The sequence below is a fragment of the Mobula hypostoma genome, chromosome 3, assembly GCF_963921235.1.
Source record: "Mobula hypostoma chromosome 3, sMobHyp1.1, whole genome shotgun sequence".
In the NCBI taxonomy this organism is placed as follows: domain Eukaryota; kingdom Metazoa; phylum Chordata; class Chondrichthyes; order Myliobatiformes; family Myliobatidae; genus Mobula; species Mobula hypostoma.
Genome location: NC_086099.1, coordinates 127,933,828 through 127,946,309, shown reverse-complemented (window position 1 = coordinate 127,946,309; position 12,482 = coordinate 127,933,828).

Here is a 12,482-nt window from a genome sequence, read left to right as displayed (position 1 = left end):
ACTGCTCCCATCCTGTTCCTGACTTCCACCCAGAATGACTCAAAAGGGGATCCTGCTACATTACCCACCCTTTCTGTAGCTGTAAGAGTATCCCTGACCAGTTATGCCATCCCTCCTCCCCTTTTCCCCCCTCTCTATCCCTTTTAAAGCACTGAAATCCAGGAATATTGAGAATCCATTCCTGCCCTGGTGCCAGCCAAGTCTCTGTAATGGCCACTACATCATAATTCCATCTATGTATCCAAGCTCTCAGTTCATCACCTTTGTTCCTGATGTTCTCGCATTGAAGTACACACACTTTAGCCCTTCTACCTTACTACCTTTACACTCTTTATTCTGATTCTCTTTCCTCAAAGCCTCTCTATATGTTAGACCTGACTTTACTCCAGGCACCATACTTGCAGTTCTTTATCCTCCTCCACCTCACTATCTGCTCTAACACTCTAGTTCCCCTCCCCCTGCAAATCTAGTTTAAATCCCCCGGAGCAGCACTAGCAAACCTTCCCACAAGGAAGTTAGTCCCCTTCCAGTTCAGGTGCAACCCGTCCTGTCGGAACAGCTCCCACCTTCCCTGGAACAAGGTCCAATTGTTCAGAAACATGAAGCCCTCCCTCCTGCACCAACTCCTTAGCCAGGTATTTAGCTGCATTATCTTCCTATTTCTAGCCTCACTGGCACGTGGCACGGGTAGCAATCCTGAGACTGCAACCCTGGAGGTCCTGTCCTTCAACTTTGCAGCTAACTCCTTAAATTCTCTTTGCAGGACCTCCTCCTCCTTTCTATCCACGTCACTGGTCCCTACATGGACCACGACATCTGGCTGCTCACCCTCCCTCTTGAGAATACTGAGAACTCGATCCGAGATATCTCAGACCCTGGCACCAGGGAGGCAACAGACCATCCGGAATTCTCAATCCCTTCCACAGAACCTCTTATCTTTCCCCCTAACTATCGAATCCCCTATCACTACTGCTCTTTTCCCTTCTTCCCTTCTGAGCTGAGGGCCCAGTCTCGGTGCCAGAGACGCAACCACTGCGACTTGTCCCTGGTAGATCGTCCCCACCAACAGTATCCAAAATGGTATACTTATTATTGATGGGAATGGCCACAGGGGTGCACTGCTCATTCTGCCTATTCCCCTTCCCTCTCCTGACAATCACCCAGCTACCTGTCTCCTGACTTTTAGGGGTGACTATCTCCCTGAAACTTCTGTCTATTTCTGCCTCTGCCTCATGAATGATCTGAAGTTCATCCAGCTCCAGCTCTAGTTCCCTAACTCGGTTTGTCAGTTATGGCCAATTAAATAAAACAAAAAGTTAACAATGTAGCTTTTATTATTTTTATTCAAACAAAGTAATAAATAATTTTTTATAAAGTTAATCGTAAAATTTATAACAGACATGAACTGCACAGGGGCCCGGACTTAATCTTGATCTTGGGTGGTAGCTGCATGGATTTTTCTTTTTCTCTCTCTGATGAACTGCGTTTCCTTGGGTGCCCGGGTTTTCACCCACATCCCAAAGACATGGCTGCTGAAATTTCTCCTGGTGTGATAGTATCTGATGGGAATGAGAGGGATTGGTGGAAATGTAGGAAAAATGAAATGCAGTTAGTGTAGGACGAGTGTATATGGGCACTCGATAATCCTTACAGACTTGGTAGGGTGACGGGCTTGCCTTTACGTTGTATGACTCTGACTCTGAAAAAAAATCGCGTCTGTAAAATTTTGCTGTTTCGCTGGGGCTTGGGCTCATCTGGCCTTGGATCACCTGGATAATACAAATACCTATATCAGGATGCTGTTTATTGACTATAGCTCAGCACTTAACACCATTGTCCCTACAATTCTGATTGAAAAGCTATAGAACCTGGGCCTCTGTACCTCCCTCTGCCACTGGATGCTTGACTTCCTAACTAGAAAACCACAATCTGTGCCAAATGGAAACAGCATCTCCACCTCACTGACAATTAATACTAACGCAGTGAGCTTAGCTCACTGCTCTACTCTGTCTACACCCATGACTGTGTGGCTAGACACAGCTCAAATACCAACTATAAATTTGCTGATGATACAACCAGTGTTTGCAGGATCTCAGATGGTGACAAGAGTACAGGAGCGAGATATGCCAGCTAGTTGAATGTTGTCATCGCAACAACCTTGCACTCAATGTTAGTAAGACCCAAAGGCTGAATGTAGACCTCAGAAAGGGTAGAATGAGAGAACACGAACCAATCTTCATCGAGGATAAGAAGAGGAGAGAGTAAGCAATTTCAGGTTCCTGGGTGTCATTATCTCTGAGGACCTAACCTGGTCACAATATATAGATGCAGCTATAAAGATGGCAAGACAGCGGCTATATTTCATTAGGAGTTTGAGGAGATTTGGTTTGTCACCTGAGACACTAGAAAACTTCTACAAATAGACTGTGGAGGGCATTCTGACTGGCTGCACCACCATCTGGTAAGGTGGGGGGGGGCACAGCACAGGTTCATAGCAAGCTGCAGAGAGTTGAAAAATGAGTCAGCTCCATCATGAGTACTAGCCTGTATAGTGTCCAGTACATCTTCAAGGAGTGGTGCTTCAGGGAGGCAGCGTCCATCATGAAGGATCCCCACCACCCAGAACATTCCCTTTTCTCACTGTTACTGTCAGGATTGAGATACAGGAGCCTGAAGGCACACGCTCAATGACTCAGGAACAGATTCTTTCCCTCTGCCATCCGATTTCTAAATGGACATTGAATCCATAAACGATACCTCAATACTTTTTAAAAAATTTCTGTTCTTGCACTACTTACTTTAACTTAACTTTAATATGCATATATATATATATATATACTTACTGTAATTCATCTCTTCCTATATTTATCATGTATTGCATTGTACCGCTGCTGCAAGGTTAACAAATTTCACAACATTTGCCAGTAATATTAAAACTGATTCTGCTTCTGAAATATGCAGGAGTTGCTATTCTGCTCCCAGTTACCAATCCGTCAGCTCAAGAGATAGCAGCCTCTGGATCCGCTACACCAAAGGCTGAGGTCTGAATATGTGTAGTGTGCAAAAAAAGAAGAGAAATATGATCACAGAATTATTTATATATTGTGTACAGTTCTGGTCACCGAATTATAGGAAAGATGTCAATAAAATTGAGAGAGTACAGAGGAGGTTTACTAAAATGTTGCCTGGGTTTCATCTCCTAAGTTACAGAGAAAGTTTGAACAAGTTAGGTCTTTATTCTTTGGAGCGTAGAAGGTTGAGGGGGAACTTGATAGAGGTGTTTTAAATTATGAGGGGGATTGATAGAGTTGACATGGTTAAGCTTTTTCCTTTGAGAGTGGGGGAGATTCAAACAAGAGGACATGAGTTGAGAATTAGAGGACAAAAGTTTAGGGGTAACATGAGGGGGATCTTCTTTACTCAGAGAGTGGTAGCTGTGTGGAATGAGCTTCCAGCAGAAGTGGTTGAGGCAGGTTCGATGTTGTGGTTTAAAGTTAAAATGGATAGATATAAGGACAGGAAAGGAATGGAGGGTTATGGGCCGAGTGCAGGTCAGTGGGACTGGTTGAGAGTAAGAGTTCGGAGGCTCTTAAGAGTTTGGCATGGATTAGAAGGGCGGAGATGGCCTGTTTCCGTGCTGTAACTGTTATATGGCTATATGGTTATATATGAAGTATTGAAAAACATTTTTATCAAAACAAGAAAAATAATAGGAAGAACAATGTTTTCAACATAATTAAAGTGAAACTTAGAAGAGATATTTTCACAGTAAGATATTCGATAGATAAATAGATACTTTATTGATCCTAAAGGAAATTACAGTGTCACAGTAGCATCACAAGTGCACAGATATACAAATATTAGAAGAGAAGTAAGAAAGAATAAAAGAATAAGTTACCCTACAAATAAGATTTACAAGATGTTATGGGTCAAAGATTACAAGATTTACAAGATTTCTAAGTTCACGCTGATAAGGTGGTAATGCAAGAATTCAGAGAATTTCTGTCCAAGTGATCTAAGACCAGGAGATTAGGCAAAGACAATTTTACAGATGCATTTCATTCTGTGATTGAATCACGTGATTTTTTAAAAAGAGTCAGAGTGCACATTCACACCATCCAGATAAGAAGTGATGGTAGCATTACACAGTATTTCACAGGGTGGTGTAAACAGAGCTAAACAGAGCTGAACAGAGCAGAAACAAAGATTAATGACAGTTTAACAGGAGGGGATCATCGCTTCCCCAGCTATAGGCTGACACATTATACAGCCTAATAGTTGAGGGTAAGAATGACCTCATATAGTGCTCTTTGGTGTAGCACAGATGCTATAGTCTATTACTAAAAGTGTTCCTCTGTTCAGCCAATGTGGCATGCAGAGGGTAAGAAACATTGTCCAGAATTCTCAGGCTTTTCCATAGGGTCCTTTGTCCTACCACAGGCTCCAGTGTGTCCATTGTGACTTCAATAACAGAATCAGCCATTCTAATCAGTTTATTAAGCCTGTTGGCATCACCCGTGTTGATGCCATTGCCCCAGAACACCACCACATAAAAGATTGTACTGGCAACAACAGACTGGTAGAACATGTGAAGGAGAGGCCTGAATACTCCAAAGGACATCAGTCTCGTCAGGAAGTAGAAGCGACTCTGGCCCTTCTCGTACACAGCCTCTGTGTTGGTGCTCCACTCAAGCCTGTCATCCAGGTGCACCCCCACGTACTTGTAGGTCCTCACCACATCCACTCCTCACCATCAATAGTAACAGGGAGCGGTGTAGGCTTAGTCTTCCTAAAGTCCATCACCATTTCCTTTGTATTACTGACGTTGAGTTGCAGATAATTCAGCTTGCACCATTCGACAAAGTCCTCCACCAGGGTCCTGTTTTCATCCTCCCCTCCTCCCTTTATACACCCAACTATTGCTGAATCATCAGAGAATTTCTGCAGATGCCATGACTCAGTGTTGTTTCTGAAGTCTGAGGTATACAGGGTAAACTGGAAAGGAGCCAATACAGTTTCTGGTGGGGCCCCAGTGCTGCTTATAGACACACAGCTCCGAAGCCACACAGACTATGGTTTGCCAGTCAGGTAGTTCATTATCCAAGATACAATGGAAATGCCAACCTGCATTAAAGGGAGCTTTTCCCCCAGCAATGAGGGCTGTATGGTGTTGAAGGCACTTGAGAAATTTAAAAACATGATCCTCATATCAGCTTATCTAAACGGGAGTAGGTGCTGTCTCCAGTGTGGTCCTGGTAGGCAAACTGTAGGGGATCGAGGGCTGATCTAGCCAGGGCTCCGAGGTGAGCCAGGACCAGCCTCTCTAGGGTCTTCATGACGTGTGAGGTCAGGGCCACTGGACTTCTTGGACCCCACATGATATTTTCCACACAGTCGAGTCCCACAGTTGAGACTCAGACTGGAAATGCTCTGGAGAACTTCACACAGCTGCTCAGCACATTCCTTCAGGAACTTGGGGTCCACACCATTCGGTCTCAATACTTTGCCCTGCCTGAGTTCCCCCAGAGCCCTTCTCACCTGCTCAGTAGTGAAGGTGAGCCCATGATGACTGGGGAGTTGGTGGAAGGTGGGCGCTAGGGGAGAAAAAGATCGGGGCAATATCAATTGGTATATGGATGGTAGGTGCAGGGGATGGAAGGGGTATAGACAGTGGTAGCCCATGTTGTTTATTTACGTGGTGAACTGGTGGAGGGAGGAGGGAGAAGGGGAGTCTTAGGTGTTGAGGGAGCGTTGGGCACCTCAGCACCTAGGCTGGTGTGATGAGGGGATGTGAACATCAGGGCAATTGTCAAACCTATTGAAGTACTGGCTTAACTCATTAACCCATTCACGGCTGCATTCTGAGGCTCTTCAGCTAGGCTGAATGAAGCCAGTGATGATCTTCATGGCTCGCCACACCTCCCGTGTGCTACTCTAACTAAGCTTGTTTTTCAGCTCTCTCCCGTTCTCCTCTTTAGCTAGCTTGATCTTCACCTTTAGCTCCCTCTGCACATGTTTCAATTCCTCCCCATCTCCCAATCTAAAAGTTCTCTTTTTGGTTGAGAAGAGCCTTCAGATCTCTGGTAACCCATGGTTGTTGTTAGGGAAGCAGCAAACAGTTCTTGATGGCATTGTAGTGTCCACACAATGGTATTGATGTAGCCAGTCATGCAACCAGTAAGTCCGTTAATGTCCACCCCACATGGTTCACAGAGCACATTCCAGTCAGTAACCTCAAAGCAGCCCTTCAGGGCCTTGATGGTCTCTGGAGACCATTTCTTTACTATCTTGGTGGTAGTTAGCTGTTGCTGTACTTTGGGCTTATATGTACAAGGGCATGAGGTGAACCAGGTTGTGATCTTTCAAGTGGGGGAGAGCTGTGGAAATGTATACATATTTAACATTTGCATTTCAATATTCTACATTATTGGAATGTAGAGTACTTCGCTTGCTAAATAATAGTGATGAGGAGATAAGTTAGGATAGGGAAAGTAACTGGAGCAGTAAGGTACAGTTAAAGCATCTGCATTTATGAATGAACTGAGCGTCCAGGTTTTAGAGTTTTGTTCATATAAAGGAGTTGATTCTCCAACCTAATGTTAGCCATGGAAAAGCCGATTGCAGAAGAACCTCTTTAATGAGGCTGGGTGGCTGATTCTGGTACATTAGAAGTGTTACTCACTGGCATGGAAAACTAACTATTCTTTTCCCCTGACCACACATGCAGACAGACAGAATTGTGCAGCTAAATGTAATGCACTTACTGCAAGGAATCCAGTGTCTCTCAATAATTGCAATGTACATAGCCTATACCAAGAGTTGTAACATTAAATAATCAAAGGACAGATTAAAACTGTCAACTAAAACTCAAGGTAAGGATACTTTACTATGTTGCATATATTCATTTGAACATTATCTGATTCAGTCTATCTACCAAATTCATCACTACCCACCTAAAGCAAGTTCACCATCATCATTGTGTGCTGTGTTGTATGACGTGAGCATTCATGGTCTTCCATCTGTCTCTAATCTGCTCTTCTTTTGGGGAAGACTCCCTTCACACTGTTCTCCTTATTCTTTTCTCTATCCATAACCATGATTGCTCTTGGCAGTTTTTTTTACAGAAGTGGTTTGCCATTGCCTTCTTCTGGACAGTGTCTTTACAAGATGGGTGACCCCAGTCATTACCAGTACTCTTCAGAAGATAGTCTGCCTGGTGTCAGTGGTCGCATAACCAGGACTTGAGATATGCACCAGCTGCTCAGATGAACATCCACCACCTGATGAGGGGGCTAAGCAGGTGCTACCTTGCCCAAGGGTGACCTGCAGGCTGGCAGAGGGAAGGAGTGCCTTACACCTCCTTTGGTGGAGATGTATCTCCACCCTGCCACCCAAGTTACAGTAGCTAATTAACCTACCGAGTTACACATCTTTGGGAGGTGGGAGGAAACCAAAGCACCATACAAACCCCATGAGAGGTTCACAGGGAAAACATGCAAAGTATTCATAGATGCCACCTGGGGTCAGGATTGAACCTGGACCACTGGAGCTGAGGCACAGGTCTACTAGACTGTATCACCCAAACTGGCCTTGATTAAGTGCTTAGGTGCTGTGGAGTGTTGACATCCCCAGTCTTATCGTGGATGTGAATATTAAACATGCTGCCACGATGAGGCCAGAAGCAGGTTGGAGGAGCAACACCACATATTTTGTCTTGGTAGTCTCCAAACTGATGGAATTTCCCTTCGTTTACCCTCAATCCTGTGGCTCCCTCATCCCCTCACTTCCCCTTTCCACCCTCTTGACCTGCCCATCACCTCCCTTTGTCTCCTCACCTCCTTCTCTATACTCCATGATCTAGTGTCCTCACCTATCAGTTTCTTTTTTCTTTCCTTTGCTTCTTCTATCATCTCTCAGCTTTGCATATTATTCCCTTTTGTTCCCATTCCCCTACCCACCTATCTTACCCCCTCACCTTCACACACCTATCACCTGCCATGTTGTTCTCCTCCCCCTCTCACTACCTACCTTCTGCCCTCTTCCTTTCCAGCCCTAAAGAAAGGCATTGGCTTGAAACAATGCCCTTCTCTCCATAGGTACTGCCTGACCTGCTGTGATCTCCCTCGGCATTTTGAGTGTGAGCCAAGAAAGTACTTTGATATGAGCACAGAATGCCGGACAGACAGTTAACGTTTACGGTAATGCGATTCTTCGATTGTGATTCAAAATTAGTTGTTTTTTTAGTATATTTTAGGTTTGTAGAGAGTTAGAGGTCAGAGTAGAGTTTAGGGGCAGGGATGTGGTAGAATTAGAGCTTCGGTTGCAGTTTCCATGTTCAATGCGTACGTGGAACATTCGTGGTTGGATATCGAGCTGGCAGATATGCCTGTACAAGGGACGGTGGCCCCCTCGGCACCTCTCAGATTAGTAAGTTGTTGGTAGGTCCTAGAGTTAGAGTTCCGTGCAGGCAAGAAGAGCAAGGCCCAATGCCTCCTCGGTACGCAAATCGGTGAGACTGGAGCTTAAGGCCTAGTGTTCGGTTAAAGTTGAGTCCTGGGGTCAACACCAAAAATTGAAGCTTGAAGATGGATCAGAAGTCCAACGGCCTGAGCACTGAGTCTGTGAATCTCTGCAAGTTTGCTATGGACATTGAAGGCCTAATATCTGCAACCCTTGAGTCTGCTGGAGGCTGAATATGGCCTCTACTGCATTGGAGGACTGTACATGTGAGTGGTGGGTGGGAGGGAGGTACAGAGCATGTCTTGCTGTTGTTGTTTTGTCACTTGTGTTCTGTCTTGTTCTGCCGAGCATTCTGGGTATGCTATGTTGGCATCAGAATGTGTGGCAACATTTGCAACCGGCCCCCAATACATCCTTCACTTGTGATGGTTGTTAACACAAATGCAACATACATTTCAGTCTATGTTTCAATGCATACGTGCTGAATAAATCTGTATATTGAATCTTGAATCTTGAGTTTAGCTAGAAGCTGGTGGCGGAAGGGGATTGGTTGGACCCCTCTTCAAGTAAGAATCAAATACCAACCTCATTGGGACAGAGATGTAGAAAGATTGGAATGAAGACGAACCAGTTGGGACAGAGACACAGGAAATTGTCAAAGAGGTGCATGGTGTAAGATGTGTCATGAAGAAATTTGGACGAGCAAAAAAGAATGAAGTCAAAGAAAGAAAAAAAATGCTGCGTGAGATAGGAGCAATATAATCCTGCTTGTGAATCTCAAAGAGGAGCTCAAAATAGATTGTGCAGGGCGAGGTGACTCTGGTTATGAAGGAAATTGGGTGTGGAGGCAGAGAAGAAAATGCTCAGTATTATTTGGCCCTGGACTTTGATGAACTGAGTGATGAAAGTCTATGGTGTCCACTGAGAGCAGGTAGATCATTAGGGTTCAGAGAGGAGAAGATCAAAGGAATAGTGATGAGGTCAGAGGAAATGAAGGGGAAGAAAGATTAAGATTGTTGGAATTGAAGAGTTTTTGACATTTTTATCTTTAATATGTGAAAGGAAGAAACTCTTCTATTGAAATACCAACTGTGGTGGAGGACGTTGAAATTGTGAACCATGGTGGACTTTTTCATTGAATATGGAACTAGATTTGCAGTTGCTACTAGAACGGCAGTGAAGATTTGGAAACTGTTTCTTACAGTGCTTCCAGGTATCAAAGAATTGCAGGAATTATGATGCTGGGTTTCAACGTCAGCCATGGATCAATAGTAGTATATAGACACGAGAAAGTCTGCAGATACTGGAAATCCAAAGTAATGCACACAAAATGCTGGAGGAACTCAGCAATTCAGGGAGCATCTATGAAAATTAATAGACAATTGACATTTTAGGCAGAAACCTTTCTTCGGGATTGAAAAGGAAGGGACAAGATGCCAGAATAAAAAGGTGGGTGAAGGGAAGGGTGAAGCCATGTGGGTAGGAAAGATAAAGGGCTGGAGAGGAGGGAATTTGACAGGAGAGGAGAGTGGACCATAGGAGAAAGAGAAGGAGGAGGGGATCCAGGGAGACATGAGAAAAGGTAAAAGGCCAGAGTGAGGGATAGAAGATGAAGGGAGGGGGAGGAACATTTTCTTTACTGGAAGGAGAAACCAATCTTCATGCCATCGGGTTGGAGGCTACCCAAAAGCGATACAGGGTGTTGCTTCTCCACCCTGAGGATGGCCTCATCTTGGCACAAGAGGAGGTCATGTACCAACATGTCAGAACAGGAATGGAAGTCAGAATTAAAATGTTTGGCCACAGCGAATTTCCATGTGGTTGTACATATAGCTCTTATTCAAAAGCATCTGAGTTCAAGTCCAATGTCAGAGCCACCCTTGAGGTTAGGTACAAAATGCCTGCAGTTTCTAGTTAGATTGCAGTTTTAAACACTTTGAAGATGGAGCCACTTTGTTTGTAACTGGTTGCGATTTTCACCTGATCAACATAGGTTCCAGAGTTTGTATTGCAATGGAAGATGTTGGAATGAGTAAAAGTGAAGCAGTGAGTCTGTTCTGGAACACATAATCTTGCATTTGATTTAAAACCAGTAGTTTTGGAAAATGATCAACACTTATCATCTATATCATCTTGCAGAAATATCCAGCTGTAAATTGTGGTGATGTTTAAAACTGAAATAAAACTGAACTATCTGTCCACTAAGAGTCAATAAATCCAGCTCTTTATGGCAAACACGAGGAAATCTGCACATGCCGGAAATTCAAGCAACACACACATAAAATGCTGGTGAACGCAGCAGGCCAGGCAGCATCTATAGGAAGAGGTACAGTCAACGTTTCGGGCTGAGACTCTTCGTCAGGACCAACTGAAGGAAGAGTTAGTAAGAGATTTGAAAGTGGGAGGGGGAGGGGGAGATCCAAAATGATAGGAGAAGACAGGAGGGGGAGAGATGGAGCCAAGAGCTGGACAGTTGATTTGCAAAAGGGATACGAGGCTGGAGAAGGGAGAGGATCATGGGACGGGAGGCCTAGGGAGAAAGAAAGAGGGAGGGGAGCACCAGAGGGAGATGGAGAGCAGACAAGGAGTTATTGTGAGAGGGACAGAGAGAGAAAAAAAGGGGTGGGTGGGAATAATAAATAAATAAGGGATGGGGTAAGAAGGGGAGGAGGGGCATTAACGGAAGTTAGAGAAACCAATGTTCATGCCATCAGGTTCCAATTTATTTATTTATTTCCCCCCCCCCCCACCTTTTTTCCCTCTCTCTTTGGTATATGAGAGGAGGACAGATGAGCGTAAGGGAAACCCCTGCTCTGCTGACCAATAAATCAGAGGATAGGATAGAAACCATAGAAACCATAGAAAAACTACAACACAGAAACAGGCCTTTTGGCCCTTCTTGGCTGTGCCGAACCATTTTCTGCCTAGTCCCACTGACCTGCACACGGACCATATCCCTTCATACACCTCCCATCCATGTATCTGTCCAATTTATTCTTAAATATTAAAAAAGAACCCGAATTTACCACCTCGTCTGGCAGCTCATTCCATACTCCCACCACTCTCTGTGTGAAGAAGCCCCCGCTAATGTTCTCTTTAAACTTTTCCCCCCTCACCCTTAACCCATGTCCTCTGGTTTTTTTCTCCCCTTGCCTCAGTGGAAAAAGCCTGCTTGCATTCACTCTATCTATACCCATCATAATTTTATATACCTCTATCAAATCTCCCCTCATTCTTCTACGATCCAGGGAATAAAGTCCTAACCTATTCAACCTTTCTCTGTAAGTGAGTTTCTCAAGTCCCGGCAACATCCTTGTAAACCTTCTCTGCACTCTTTCAAACTTATTTATATCCTTCCTGTAATTTGGTGACCAAAACTGAACACAATACTCCAGATCTGGCCTCACCAATGCCTTATACAACCTCATCATAACATTCCAGCTCTTATACTCAATACTTTGATTAATAAAGGCCAATGTACCAACAGCTCTCTTTATGACCCTATCTACCTGTGACACCACTTTTAGGGAACTTTGTATCTGTATTCCCAGATCCCTCTGTTCTACTGCACTCCTCAGTGCCTTACCATTAATCCTGTATGTTCTACCTTGGTTTGTCCTTCCAACGTGCAATACCTCACAGTATTAAACTCCATCTGCCATTTTTCAGCCCTTTTTTCCAGCTGGTCCAAGTCCCTCTGCAGGCTCTGAAAACCTTCCTCTCTGTCTACTACACCTCCAATCTTTGTATCATCAGCAAACTTGCTGATCCAATTTACCACATTATCATCCAGATCATTGATATAGATGACAAATAACAATGGACCCAGCACTGATCCCTGTGGCACACCACTAGTCACAGGCCTCCACTCAGAGAAGCAATTTTCTACCACCACTCTCTGGCTTCTTCCATCATGCCAATGTCTAATCCAATTTACCACCTCTCCATGTATACATAGCGACTGAATTTTCCTAACTAACCTCCCATGCGGGACCTTGTCAAAGGCCTTACTGAAGTCCATG